Source organism: Condylura cristata, unplaced genomic scaffold (genome assembly GCF_000260355.1).
Source record: "Condylura cristata isolate star-nosed mole 26May11 unplaced genomic scaffold, ConCri1.0 scaffold00020, whole genome shotgun sequence".
Lineage (NCBI taxonomy): Eukaryota > Metazoa > Chordata > Mammalia > Eulipotyphla > Talpidae > Condylura > Condylura cristata.
In genome coordinates, this window is record NW_004567121.1 from 32,458,861 (window position 1) to 32,473,863 (window position 15,003).

The following is a 15,003-nucleotide window of genomic DNA, read 5'->3' on the forward strand; positions in this document are numbered from 1 at the left end:
ACCTTGTCTTCATGCATCGCCCAGTCCTGGGCCTGGGACCTTGTCTTCATGCATCGCCCAGTCCTGGGCCTGGGACTTTGTCTTCGCGCAGAAACCTGACTTTCCTTACAGCAGTCACACTTTGCTCCTTCATAATTTTGCATTTAGCACACATTCCCCACCCAGCTCTCCCGTCTTATATCATTTCCCTCCACATCTCTTTACTCTTCAACCAAAGGACTTTGTTTACTTTTACCAAATCACATGATGTGAGATAAATGTTTGTGTCCTTATTTATGGGCATTTAAAGATTGCAACACCACTTTTACAAGGCAGCTATTTGATTCCAAAATGGATAAACTACAAAGCTACAGTTGGCCTCCATCATGGCTGCAAAGTGACAAAAGTTGTTTTTACTTATAAAAAGACAAACAATGACGCAGGGACCTGGAAACAGAGAAGTAATATGTGCCCTTCCGATGCCAGGGACCCATCAGGCTGGTGTTGCTGCCGTGACACAAGACCTTTGAGAGCTCTCCAGAGTCTGGTTCTAGCTGACCACCACTACACATCCTCACCAGCCTGTCCACAGGAACTGCTCTACAACCAGGTGCTGACTTAAGCCTTTGTTCCACCTCCAGGACACTCCATCTTTCTTTACTTGTTTGTTTTCCTTCCTAACAACCTTCAGATATTTGAAGATATCAGTTGACTCAATTGATGGGACCTGAATATTATATTGATATTTATTCTAATAGAAAAATGGCTGTGCTGGAGTTAAATAGCCTGCATACTCTCAAGGCCTAGCCTGACGTCATTAACCTAAAGCTGCATGTAAGACACATGAGGAATATTTCAAAGATGTAGTAAGATAAATTAGGAGCTATGTATGAACTACTCACATTATTATTTATACTAGCCACAAACTGGAAATATAGGGAGTTGATAAGGTATAATTTAATCATGTGATATAACATGCAGTTGTTAAAACTAAGGATGGGGGATATCTTCATAATAGTGCTCATTTTTAAAAGGATTTAAACTATTATTTAGAGTATTGTTCCAATCTTGAAAACAAATAAAGGAAAACAAGAACCTCACAAATATCTAGAAGAAGAGTAGAAAGAAATGTACCTTTCTCGTAACAGTGGGTGATATTTTATCTCTTCTAAATACCCAGTGTATTATCCACATTTTCAAAGTGGACACTCATTACTCTTGAAATCAGAGGGAATATATATCGTGTGCACACTTTAATGCCAAATGTGCACACAGCTGAAGTTGGATTTAAGGTTTGCAAAGAGGAGAATATGACATCGAAATGGGGTGCTCCTACCACCTGCCTTGACCCCAGTATTTTAATCTCCCAACTGCTGTGTGGTCTCAGATGTTTCCAAAACTTCTATCAACTCAGCAGCTGCCCTTGGCTACACCCTCCATGCGCATCCTGTGGGACTTGTGATGGGCAGGGCCTGGGCTTTCCCCATGGGTCTGGCAACTGATGTGCAGGACACTCAGTCCATTTCAAAGCTTAGCTAAATGATAAGAAGTGCATAGGGTAAACTTAAAATGGATAATAAAAAAAACATTTTTTTAAAAAGAAGACAGATAAAAGTAATATTTATTTTGCTACAGTAAGAGAACTGCATTAGAGCTCAGTCAACATTAAATGAGATTAACTATCTGCTATCTATCTATCTATCATTTATTTTCACGGATTAGTATTCCATTGTGCATCACATCTTCTCCATGCAGTCATTTATTTTTGGGTATTTGGCTTGTTTCCAACTCTTACCTATTCAAAAATAGTGTTGCAATAAACATAGGGGTGCAAGTATACTTTTGAATTAATGTTGTGGTGTCCTGGGTGGTGGAAATTCTATGGGGGGGCTACACTTGATGTAAATATATGCAAATAATGGAATTAAATATAAAAAGGTGAGTAAAAAATAAAATGATCAAGACTTTGAAAACAAAATTAAGAGTCATTCAAACTTTTTTCCCCTCAGTGTACCTTCTGAAAGTTGCTGGCATTTAGAAGGCAGAATAATGTAGAAAGGCACTATGATTTGTAAAAAGAAAACCTGTATTGGGTCTTCTATTAAGTTCCTGCTGCAGACTCCTAGTACCCTTAGAATTTCCCAAGTGCTGAGCTTGGTAAAGTGTCTTGTTATGTGGGTGAGGTGACCTAGGGAAGAGCCTGTTGATTCTGTGGGGTTGGCTGTCAGGAGGACCAACCACAGGAATAGAGGGTTGAGATTTTGCAGTCCCGCCCTGAATCTCCAGGGACTGGAAAGAAACAGGAATTTGAAGGAATGGCCAATAATAAACTATATCCTTGAAAAGAAGAGGCTCCTAGAGAGTGAAAACAGACTTTAGGGAAGACCAGAAACCAGAGAAAGCACAGCAAGTTTAAGAAATGACCAGGCAGCAGTGTGACAGGACCTCAAAGGACTAGGGAAAGCAAGTGGAAATGGATCTAGAAGGTAGGAGGGGGCAGATCATAGGGTTCCTTGGCCCGTGATGTAAAATTTGGATGGTGTCTTTTGATGATGGAAAGTCATTGGCTGGTTTTTAGCAGGAAAGAGTAATTGAACATATGCCAGTTTAAAAAGATGACTTCAGCAGTCATTCGGTTTGTCAGGTAATTAGAAGGAGGTGAAGGTGAGACTGTAGGTTGTTACATGTTCCAGGGGATGTCAGTGGGGTGAAAACTCATCCAGTAGGAGCAGGAACAGAGGGAAGATATGTTCAAGAGGTCTGATGCTTATAGAGCTAAGACATTAGAATATGTATCACAGAAAGGGCACGGAGGATAAAGATGAAAGCCATATTATTGACTTGGATAAGGGGTAATAAAACCAACAGAGAGGCTTCTAAGAGATTAGGGAAAAGACATTCATCTTTAGACATGACACATTTGAGATACCTGTGGCACATCCACGTGGAGATATCTTTCAGCTGTGCGACACACAGGTTTGAAGCTCAGTAGATAATCTATTTGGGAGCTGTGCCTGAGGCTGTGAGTTATCACTATTTGCAGCACAAAATTTAAGGGGTAGGTGAAAGCAAATTTAAGGGGTAGGTGAAAGCAAATAGACAGTGAGAGAGACTGAGAAGAATCAACCAGAGGAAGAGAAGAATCTGGAGCCTGATCATCAAGACAGGTAGACTCTCATGAAGAAGGAAATGGTTAACTTGGCCCAACTCCATAGCAGAATATCCTGGGAATAGTTGCCTTAGAGTTTGATGGCAAGATGCCTGCCAGTTACAGGGAGGCAGATTGTGTTTGAACACAGGGAAGAACTTTCTGGAAATCTGTAAGGTCCCTGCACACAGTAGGTTGTTGATAAATCTTGGTTGAACACAGGGATGTTTGGTAATAGAATTCTCTGTCTGATGAGGGCCACCCAGGGCTTGATTATGATAAGGTAGGCTGCCCATCACACAGAAAATCCCTGCAAGTACCTGGGGCTCTGGACAAAGGATGGCATGCCACCCCTGGATGGCCAGTACTTGCTGGGTATAGTGTACTAGGTTTGGTTCATTTTGAGTTTTGAAATAAAATTACTTTGGGTGAATGAGCAGTGAGACCCCAGACCACCATTTACATACATGCCACTTGAGGTAGGTTTTATAGTACTTGGGTCACATTTCTTCATCATAAACTCAGAACATCCCGTCTGTCCTGTCCACTTCACAGAGAACAGTGCTGTGTTTTTAAAATGTTTGGGAACATTTGGAGGGAAAAAAAGGCCATGACTCAGCCCAGGCCTGGGAGATCTAAGCCTGGATCTGCTACTATTTTATTAGGTCAATGTAAGCCAATACGCTTTTAAATTTGTAAAATGAAGGGTAGACACAGATGAAGTTGAAGATAATGTCATGTCCAGACCATGACGGTCATTTTCTTCAGCATCATCACCATCCCATGGTGTGGAGATTCCACATAGTGTGGGAGGGCTTCTACCCTGCACCCCGTGGGACCCGACCCCCCTGCTAGTCCTCAGCACCCTCTAAAGGGTTCTGACACTGCAGTGCAGGCACTTTCCAGATGACAGGGAGGCGCAATGTGGCTGACTGGGGCAGGCCAGGAGTCACAGGACTGACACAGGGTGAGTCCTTTTGTTTCCCCAACCACAATTCTTTGAGGTCCCTGCAGTGCTGGGCGCTTATGCTGGCACTACTGTCACTCACCAGGAGCCCTGGATTGCTAAGGAAGGGGCTGGAGACCTCCTTCCAAAGGTCCAGTTTCAAGACCTCCTTTGGGGAGCAACAGGGAGCAGTCATCTCCCTTTGGGGGGATGCCTGATTTCTGTGTGCACCTAGGAAGGACCCCCCTCGCCACACACACACACATACCCTGCAGCTTCACAAGCTGGTCAAGAGGATGGGCTCAGATATGGGGGTGAGGGCACACTTTCAAGTGTAGTGTGCATTGCAGGTTGTTCCGGGAACCAATCACAGAGTGCCCCTGCTGACTGCAGTGCTGGGGGCCAGCAAGCCTGAGGGCACTGAGCAGAGTCTTTCATGGCCTGGCTACAGCACCCCTCCTAAGGACGGATGCTCCCTCCCATTCAATCCAAATATTTAGCTGCAAGCCTGCCTCAGCTGTGCTTTGGCAAGAAGTGTTTGGAGGAGGAGGCTGCCCTGCTTTGAAGCCCTGGGTGTCCCACAGTGAGGTGGGGCCTCGGCCAAGCAAGTGGGGCTTTGAGGCCGGCAGCAGGTTGGAGACACTCTGGGGGCCACTGACTTGAGCCGAGAGGGCTGCGCCCAGATCCCCACACAGCTGTAGGCTGGCAGGGAGCTCGCTTGCTTGCTGCACTTGGCGCTTGGTGCACCATCTCAGCCACCCCTGGGGCCACCTGGGCCTCTGGGCCCAGCTGGGCCTCTGCCTGTCCTGGAGATCACTGGGCTGGGGGTGCCAGGTGGGAACTGATTCTTTCAAAAGGGGGAGGAAGCATCCCTACTGAGACCTACAAGGGAACTCTTTGGAGAATTTAGAGAATTTAGCTATTTTGGAAGTTTTTGTTCTGGACAATGTTTCTACCAAAAGACCTGGGCTCTTCATACATTAAAGCAGTGGCTATTGCCTGGTGACTTTGGGTCCAGTGTCCCTCTAGGCCTCCCAGCAAAGGAAGGAGTTACCACCCTGGCCTTGTAGAGTGCTGGGCCTGAGGGGGAGGGGCTGCTGCTTCATGGAGAAGAAGGGAGTAGGGGCCCAGGTCACCCACTCAGCTCACTCGTTGCTCCTGTGTCCAGCACTCAGTAACAGGTGTGTGAGTGGTACTCAGATGGGCTAACACACCTGATCCGCCAGCCAGGCAGGCGAAGTGCTCAGTGTTCATGAAGGGGGCCAGGGCCAGGTCTGGAAGCCTGGTGCACTAGAAGGTGAGGCTCGGCGACCTTCAGGCCCCACTGCCGCTCACGGACTACACCCTCTAGTATGCTTTCTCAGGAGCTCTCACCAACCAGCACCTTGGAGGAGCCAAGCCTCACAGGGGAAGCTCGGGGACATGAGCAGCACAGAGGTGTCAGCACTGTCCCCGTTTCCAAGGCCAGAGGCAGCAGCGTCTCCCTTCTCTGGAGAATCACGTCCTACTCATTGAGAGCCATGTCATCAGGATTTATGTTCCCCCCTCAACCCACCAGCCCTCCCCCATCTCTCACACCTCAGCCAATGACGTCTCATGTCTCAACTCCTGTTTAAGGTGGAATCAGCAGAGCAATTCCCACCCGGGAGTTCACTGTGGGACCAGGCCAAGGCGGATCCAGCTGAGGCCAGATCTAGCCTCGCTGCCTTCTGTCCAGTGCTGTTCCCTCATTCCTTTCCTCCTAAAAGTGTTGGGACCCCCATTTCAGGGCTCTGATTCTGGGCCCCCACTGTAAGCCAAGCTCACCTCTGCCCTGCCAGGCAGACTGAGGCCCTCCTCTCCTCTCACACTGGGAGATGAAAATCCTATTACCTTTAACATAGCAGCTGAGGAAAGCTGGGCTTGGAGTAACAAGTAACGTGTCCAGGGTTGCACAGCTCACATTCAAGGCTGTTCCCAGAGCCTGTGGCCCTTGACCTCATGCATTTCTGTTTCAATAGCAGTAAACTGTAGTACTAAGAAAACGTGATGGATAAGGAAATGGAGGAGACTGGAGAATAAATGAGTCTGCAGAGGCTCCAGAGAGGCGAGGCTGATGTGCTATTAATTTGGAGATCATCTTAATGAAGTGAATTCACAGGCCCTGTGGGTGCCCAAACTGAGCTGGAGAATAAACAGCAGCAGCAGCAGCAGCAGCAGCAGCACAGGGAGCGTCTACAACTGGAGGCACTGAAATCAAATGCCCCTTGGGCACCCACCCAACCCAGTGCCTTGCAGCCCCGCGGTGTCTGCAGCCCTGAGCCCTGTGAGCCAGACTCGTAGACTGCAGTGTGACTCCAGAATCCCCGGCTGAACCAAGGCCAGCAGACGAAGGCCCCCAGCGCCCTGCCTCACCTGGAAATCAGGGAAGACACAGGCAGGGATGCCAACTTTACCCCATGTGCGAGGCCCCCAGTGCTGAGTCCCACTGCATGTGGCCAGGGCCCCAGCGGCGAAAATGCTAATAACCATGGTGTCACGTTAGTAGCTATCTGCCAGGTAGCTGCCAAGGTAGCTGCCTGGTAGCTGCCAAGCAGTTTACATTACAGACCCACTCAATTCTTATCGCGGTGCTATAAGTGGGTGCTATTATTGCATGCAATTCAATGATGAAGAGATTGAGACCCAGGATGATTACATAATGAACACCAGCATGTCCACCGAGAGCTTCCCAGAGGCCCCGTGACTTGTGAGGCCACATAAGACGAGACACAGGAGCAGGAACGAAGGCAGTCGTCTGCCAGTCAGCCGAACATTCAACGGATTTTTCTTATGAACTGCTCTTTACAAAGCTATTTTCATAGATATAACTTACATACAAATGTAATGTACTTACTATTGCTGTTTCAAATGCACACAGACATAAACATGAAATTATTCTAGTTTAGCGTCCAACATATTTACTATTGATAGGTGTGATTCACATAAAATGTTAAGGTCTCTATAATTTCTGGAAGTATAAACTATGAAGCCAAAATGCTCGAGCACTTTAACTAATTCCATTCTTTATTTTTAAAATTTAACTATTTTTACATCACTCTTCATTTTGTACATTTACTAATACCATTCTTTAATCTAGAACACCTGCTGCTCCCTCGTCTTAGCAAAATACCTTTGCTAAGGCAGGGAAGGAGTTTCTTATTTCTGACAGATCAGCTTTAGATGTGATACTAAGTAGCATCATACACTGTGCATACTGCTTTATAAAAATGCATTGGCATACATGGAGGTAAGGAAAGTCTATCTTTTCCACCAAAACTTATAAAACCCAAGGTATTGAGGGGAGACCTATGTTTATATTATGGTAAAGCGTTTGGAAGACGATGCTCTGTTGCTAGGGAGACGTCACTTTTTTGATGGCAAGTTCAGAAACGGGAGCTCCCAGATGGTCTCCCTTGGCCTGGGAGACTGCTCCCTTCTGCAGCCCCTGCACTGTAACTGAATCACTTTGTATTTTGGCTCCTCCTCTTCTAAAATAGTCTATTGTAGCCTGTTCCTCAGAAGAAGGAGTTTTAAGGAGTTTTAAGGCAATGTATGGCTTTAGCAAACACACACACACACACACACACACACACACTCCAAAGCCACCTTTAAATGCATTTTTCCAAGGCATATCAAAATATTCTTGGAATTTGTTGTGAAAATTTGACCACATCCTAGTTAGCATAAGGTTAAAGTTAACAGTAACATGTGTTTTAGGGATCTCAATTTACAAAATATTAATAGAGTTCATGGGCAGTTAACTGCAATAAAGGGAGGAAATGAAGTTTATAGTGCACGGCCCAGGGGATTAGAGCTTTCCCTACCCCTGAGCACACTCATACCCCAGAACGCAGCATGAGGTGAAGGGGGCCGTAAAGGGAAAAGAGGAGGAAATGTCAAAGTTAGCGCAGGGGACCCCCTGCTCTCCTCTCCTGGGGGGGGGCTGGCAGGACTCGAGAGGTAGGGGCACCCAGCGCTGGCTGCTTCCCACTTACCCAGAAAGCTGAGGGCTCGGTCAGGGCTGGAAACACAAGGACCTTCTCAAACTCCACCTGAACTTGGGGAGAGCCCGGACCCACCCCTTGTCCTTTCTCTGCAATGTGACTGTCACTGCAGTCAGCTGTCTAGTGGAACCGTGTTTGCAAGAAAAAGTAATGGGAGACTTCTTGCGTTTAGAGTAGGAGACACAATTGTTCTGCTGTTGATCTGCTATGACCTTGAGGAAGTCACCTCTACCTTCGGCACCTCTAAATAGCCACCCCTGTGGGCCTGGTGGCCTCTCGGGCTCTTTCCATTCTTTAACTGACAGTTTAATGTCGACCTGACCCTTATCCATGGCTTTTTTAGGACACTCCACTTAAACAATGACGGCTTGATTTGGGATAGAGATACAAGAGCCAAGAAACATCCTTGCCAGCTCAAATAATCCTGGCGGGAACACGGTGGACTTTCATCCAAAGTCCTGAGTGGGTTCTCTAGAAGGTGGATTGATGACTAGAGATGAGAGAGGGTATCTGTGGTAGAGGCGGCTTTGTTTCCCAGACTTCCTGGGGGATCACAGTTGTACCATAATTCAGCACATTTCTCTGGGGATGCCGAAACCCTGCTTCATGCTCGTGAGAGCCTGGCTTCTTTGCCTGACCAGCAGGGCCCATAGCAGAGCTCCTCGCCTGACTGCTGCCCACCGTGTCTCACAGCCCCTCTCACACCCAGCCTCAGATCCACTCGTGTGACGCACCCTCCTTCCCCCCCCACCGGCCTCACACATTCTCCCTGCCAAGATTGAATTTCTCCTCCTTGATTTGTGAGCATCTGGAGAAACAATGCCTCCACGGTCATATCAGAAACTGCATTATTTTTTAAAATCTCATTTTGTTCTCATTAAAGACCTTTTGAGAAAGCCTCTCAAGATATGAGCGCATACTCTTTATGGGAATGATGTGATAACTACTTGATAAAATGTTTTAGACTTATGAAGCCTTGCTGTGGCTCTTGAGAACACTGAGAAATTGCAAGAGATAGGTAAGGTTTGTTTGTTCCTTGTGTTTCTTGCTTTAATTGGCTTGTATTTTGCACAAATGTTGTGGTCTTTTTAATTGTGCACACTTTGTGCTTCAGTTTATCTACATGCAGCCCCTGGCCAGAGGTAACTGGTCTTCTTGAGACAATGTACACATGTCTGGATGCATCAGCGCTCCAAGCTCTGGCCTGCACCCCACCCTGCAGTCTTGGCCTTTCTTCGCTCAAAGCAAGGGAACGCTCACTTGACTCAGACTTGCCATACATAGAAACTAGAGGTGGACTTGGGCCCCCAGAAAACTGAGGAGAGTTTTAGTGTCTTGGAGTCTACTGAGTGGAAGTCTTTCAACATCCAGAGCTAAGCCTAGCATGGACAAAGGTCCAGTGCCACACCCCACTAAGCAGAATGGATGCTGTGGTACCACCATACTAGCTAATGCTCACTTAATGGAAACTCTTTGCAGCTATGAACTGGTACCATGACTTTACAGATTAAGGGTCACTATGTTGCCTCTTCACTCAAGAAAAACCCAGTTTTGTTTTTTCTTCGGTCCCATGAAGTGATGTCCCAGAATGCTTCAATGTCTGAAAAGTAACTGATACAGTCTTTTTCCAGATTTGGGTCTGTTGAGTTTCTCATGATCAAAGTTCTTTTCCTCCCCACTCATTCACAGTCCAAAGAAAGACCGAACATCTGGAAGAGCTGATACATTGAGAGAAATCATCAACCAGAAATAATCCAGGCCTGGTCTCCTATCCCAAATGTGAACGTAGGCAAAATTCCCTCTGTTTCTAAATCCTGAATCCTTCACACTTTCTGCTCTTCTAGCAGGTTCCCATAAGTAGCACCGATTCCTCTGAGGGGCCCACGTGTGCTGATGTCTTGAAGGCTGTTGGAGGAGACCACCCTGAAGCTGCCCAGGAGGTCTCTGTGCCCAGCATGCCCAGTCACGCTGTAGAACAAGAAGAACTTGAGTCCTCCTCTCTTTAAAATTGGATGAATTATTACCCAATGCAGAGGCTGAGAGTAACAGAAAATTTCAATGATGGGATGTAGAGGAAATCACATTGGTTTTGCAGCAACCTGGGTTCTAATACTGACTCAACCACATACCAACTCTGGGGAGAGGTGAGTCGTTTTCATTTCTCTTACATCTTCCTCAGTTAAATGTGGGTAGCTACATCTCAAGAAGTTATAGTGAGGATGAAATACGGATGTTTATGAAGCGTCTAAACAGAATTAGGCACACAAAAATGCTCAATATATGGAAACTATTTGCTACTAAGGAGCATTAAGGGGGATAGCTGGACTTACTTTATCAGTCTCAGTTTCCCAGGCTAACCGGGAAGTGGCCTACTTAGGAATATCTGTACAAAATTTACTTTTTTAAGCTCCAGTACGGTGAAGAGGAACACTGTCCAAAGTTGGGCAAGATAAAAAGCCTGAATTCAGGTTGCATTTGTGACCATGTGCTCCCAACTGCAAGTGTGCATACACTCAGGCGTAACGCCTACGGAGGTGCACACCGTGGTCCTGTACAAGGCACACGTTTCAGTCTGAGTCTGTGCTACCTCAGTGGGTAAGGGGGGCTCCCTGGTTCTTAAGCTCCTGTGCTGTGCCAAAGGAGAAGAAACTGATGCTTTGAGCTTGTTAAATTCTAACTCATCGAAATAGTTCGGGTTACCTCCCTGTGCTACTTTACAAGGTATTACAGGCATTTTTTTTTTTCCATGGGGTTGGGAAATCACATTTCAAAAGTAATAAACAGAATTGAACCCCACAAGACTAGAGCTCGATTTCAAACTCAGAACCGAGGAGGTCAGGGTGGCTTCTATCACAGAAAATCACAAACCCCCCCTTCCTTAGCTAAGCAAGCTGTGTTCTGGAAAAAGAGGCTAACAGGCAAGCACAGCAGTTTCTAATATTTTTCCTCTTGACTTTTCTTAATTAGTGTTGACTAGCTTAACGAAGCAATTAAGGGGCTTATTTGCTTTTTAAATCACATGTGAAATTTAAGAAACCTTGAAATAGAAGAAATATTTGTCCCCAAGATCTTACCCCTCAAGGGATATCAGTTTGAATATTCTCCAACCACTAGAAAGTGAGAACAACGGCCTCGCTCTCCAAACGGGGCCCAAGGAAAACAGAAATCGCAGTAGCCAGCGCTACGTGGAGAAATCTGCACAGAGAAGGATTGCTTCTCATGGATTTCCAAGGCTTCCGTTGAAAACAACAGTGAACACCAGTTTACGATGACAGCTAACTGCAATGATACTATGATCATTTATTGATTACTTGTATGCTAGCAACTATGTGACCCAGTTTTCATGTAGCATTTCAACTTACAGCTGTCTGACCCTCAAGCCCCCTTTTTATGAGGGCAAGGAAACAGGAATTCACAGGGGCTAATTAGCATACCAAGGCTCCACACCTGGCAGGAGTGGGGTTGAAACTTTCCTTACTTTGAACCACGTGAGATTTTAGTAGCTCTCCTTGTGATAATTCTTAACCATGAGAATGTGCCCAAGTGAAAGGAAGATTATTAATTATACCTGTATATGTAAGTTTACACTTATGCAATAGCACCTATAAGCAGAAAATTATTAAAATCAGGTTTTTGAGTTTAGGAATTTGATAATTATTCATGTAATCTACTATTCCTTATGATATTATATGATGCTAATTATAAAATTCTTATGGCATTATATATATAACCAAATATACATATTTGATACGTATTAATATAACTATGACATATTATGATACAGCTTCATAATATATACTACAAACTATTATATAATGAATGACATAAAACAATAAAATTCATAATGTGTGAAATAGATGCAATATATTTAAAGTCAATATATGACACATAGTATGGGTAGAAATTGCATCTAAAATGATTATGTGTTTATGAAATTATCATACAATTGCTAATAGATGTCAGTAATTAGATTATGTTCACAAGCAGACATTTATAGGATAAGCATCCATATAGTTATATAATGACACACAGATCATTGCGAAAGATTGATACATCATTAATAAATGGAGCACGCCCGGTCCAAAGCAGTGGCTCTCATGACAGCAAGTGGACATTTCTTGTCCACCATGTTAGAAAGGTCAACTTAACACACGGCCCCTCTCCACCTCCAACAAAATAGTGAGATGGGCGTCTTTACTGGAAAATAAACTGTGATGTCGAAAGTGACCTGATTTCTTTTGCTTTTCTCTCAGAGATACAGAACTTGTGAAAGAGCCCCAATTCTAAATCATGTGATCTTTGTTCTCTACTGGGTTAGATGAGTAGGTGGAGAAGAGAAAGTGACGAAACAAAGGACTCAGGAAAGGGTCCCTTGGTGCTCAGTAGGTGTGGGGAGCAGAAGGCAGTGTGACCTAATCCAGGTGCCATTGATACCCAGAACAGGCTAACGAGCCCAACAGGGCGCTAGGGCAGCCCTCCTCTCTGCCAATGGCTGGCTATGCAGCCTGCTCCTTAGGGATCTGGGGAGGACAGAGTGGCGTGTGGGGCTGACCTGTAGCCTGATACTGGCACGCACAGCTGGTGGCCAGTGAGATCCCTGCGAGCACAGCGTGTACACTCGTGGCACTCCCTGGACTGGGCCTATTTCCCCCGGCCTCTGGGATTGCAGCCTAAGTATTTAGAGTTGGAACGCCTGGCAGCTTCAAGACAGATCAGGAGGACGTCCCAGATGGGCATGGACTCAACAGTGCCAACGGGCGGAAAAAAGACATGTGAGCCCAGAGAGATTTCTTAACTATTTAGCACACGGGGGTGGGGGGGGACTGTTTATTTTCTACATATCTCCCAGAGTCCATTTATGAGCTCCATTTACGACTTCAAACAGGCAAGTTGGCAGAGATGCTGCAGTGAAGATAAGAGGGTGACTAATTAATGGTCTTGCAAAAGGTTTCAACACCCAGCTCTACAACTACTTATATTTTTTCTTAACCATTAACATTTATTTTCAAATACAATCGTGCTTTTAAGTATTTTTGTTAATACAGCTAATAGCTTTATCTTGTTCTTGGCACTATTTCCTCCTCTTGATAGGGTTATAAATAGGGTACTCCACTTGGCAAGGGTCTGGCCCATGCCATGGAGAGAAGGTTCTATAGCCACTGCAGCAAAACAGCACATAGTTGGCATAGATTTCCTCAGACTCCTAACATTTACACTGCCATCTGCATACTTTTTGTTTGACTTCACTCTTAAAAAATTGCAAGTTCCTCTGATACATACCAGAGACTTGGCTACTCGGACATTTCGAGGATTAAAAAAAAAAAGCAGAACATGAACAATCATTCTTCCCATTTTTGATTCCAGGCTTTTAATCCCTGCAACCATATAGCCCCTTGTAGGAATAGTTTAAGGTAGCTTCCTCTAAGGTCCATTTCAAATTTAAGGTCTTGGGATTCTGTGAGTGGAGGGACAAATCCAGCATTAACCAAGACATTGTTTGGATACCTGCACTTTTTTTTTTTTTTTTTAAGTCAGTTGGCTAGATTCAGCAAAGCATATGGAAAAAGACACTGTTTCCACACTTCAGCCTTTTTTGTTTTGGTAAGAAAACTCAAAAGAGAGGCTTAAAGACACAAACAATAAGATTATAATTGAGGCTCCAAAGCTAAAACCCTTTCAAATGTTCTGCTGCCAACATTTTAAGGAGGAATTAGACAACTTGGATGAGGTTAAGATGCTAAAAACAATGTCTCTGAAAGTTCAAGGATTTTTGTCGTTGTGAGAAGATTTGAAGTTTAAGTCTTCAGAGTTCCATAGCTGGATGATCCCAGGGTCCTCAGAAGCTGATCTTCACTTTTCCTTCATGTTTAAGGGTGTGTTGGGGGAGGAAAGACAATAGCAGAAGGGTTATTGATGCATTATAAAGAATTTCTTCAAACTGAGCCTTTTGGAAAGGAAGCAGAGATCATCAGTCCTTATCTGGAGAAGTGGAGAAATTCCGTTTTCACATTACATGGTCAAGTCAAGGCACCCTCTGAACAAATGTCAAGGAAAAACTGACTGCAACACTTCCTGCACATTGGCTCATATTGCTGCATGGTGACAGAGAGGCGGGGTCATCATCTTGGTCCCTCTTGCCCACATGGGGATTTACCAGCACAAACATTCTCAGAACTTATTCGAGAAGGCAGACAAATGATGACTGCTTTTGTGGGTGGAAAATGTTACTGGCCGTGAAGGGGTGCTCTGGTATCGCTGCCATGCTGTTCAGTTCTTTTAGGGACAATAATGTAGGATAACCAGCCACCCAGTTCAGCCCCCAGTTTTACTGGTGGTTTTGATATTTTGATTTTAAATCTTCGGAGGATCAATTCCTTACAGTTGGGGGAAGCCCGGGCCCGTTTTCTGCTTTTTTTTTTTTTCTTTAAGAATTCTCACCTCCGTAGAATGAAGGAGTAACACTGGCCTTATTCATTTACGAGTCAAATGACACAGAAATAAGAATCTCATTAATTAATTAGTTAATTTATTTATATAGAGTTGGGGTACAGGCCAGAGATGTGGAGGGTGAGGATTCACCAGAGACAGAGCGGGGCACAGAATAGGCAGATCGACGAAGTACACTGCTGAGGGGAGCAGCGGGCGGGTCAGGAGAGGTCTGCTGCGCCATGTGGTCACCTGCGGGGCAGGCGGGGATCAAACTCATGCGGAAGTGGCTTAAGCTTCTCAGTGCTGTGCTTTAACCCGCTGCGCCACCAGGGAGGGCCCAAGAATCTCATTTCTTAATGGGCTAAAAGAACACAGCTAATGTGTTTCATAAACCACATCAGGGGATTTTAAATTCCAATTGTGTTAGAGAAAGACTGAATTAATGACAAGCGCATATTAAAAGTGTGCTTTTTAAA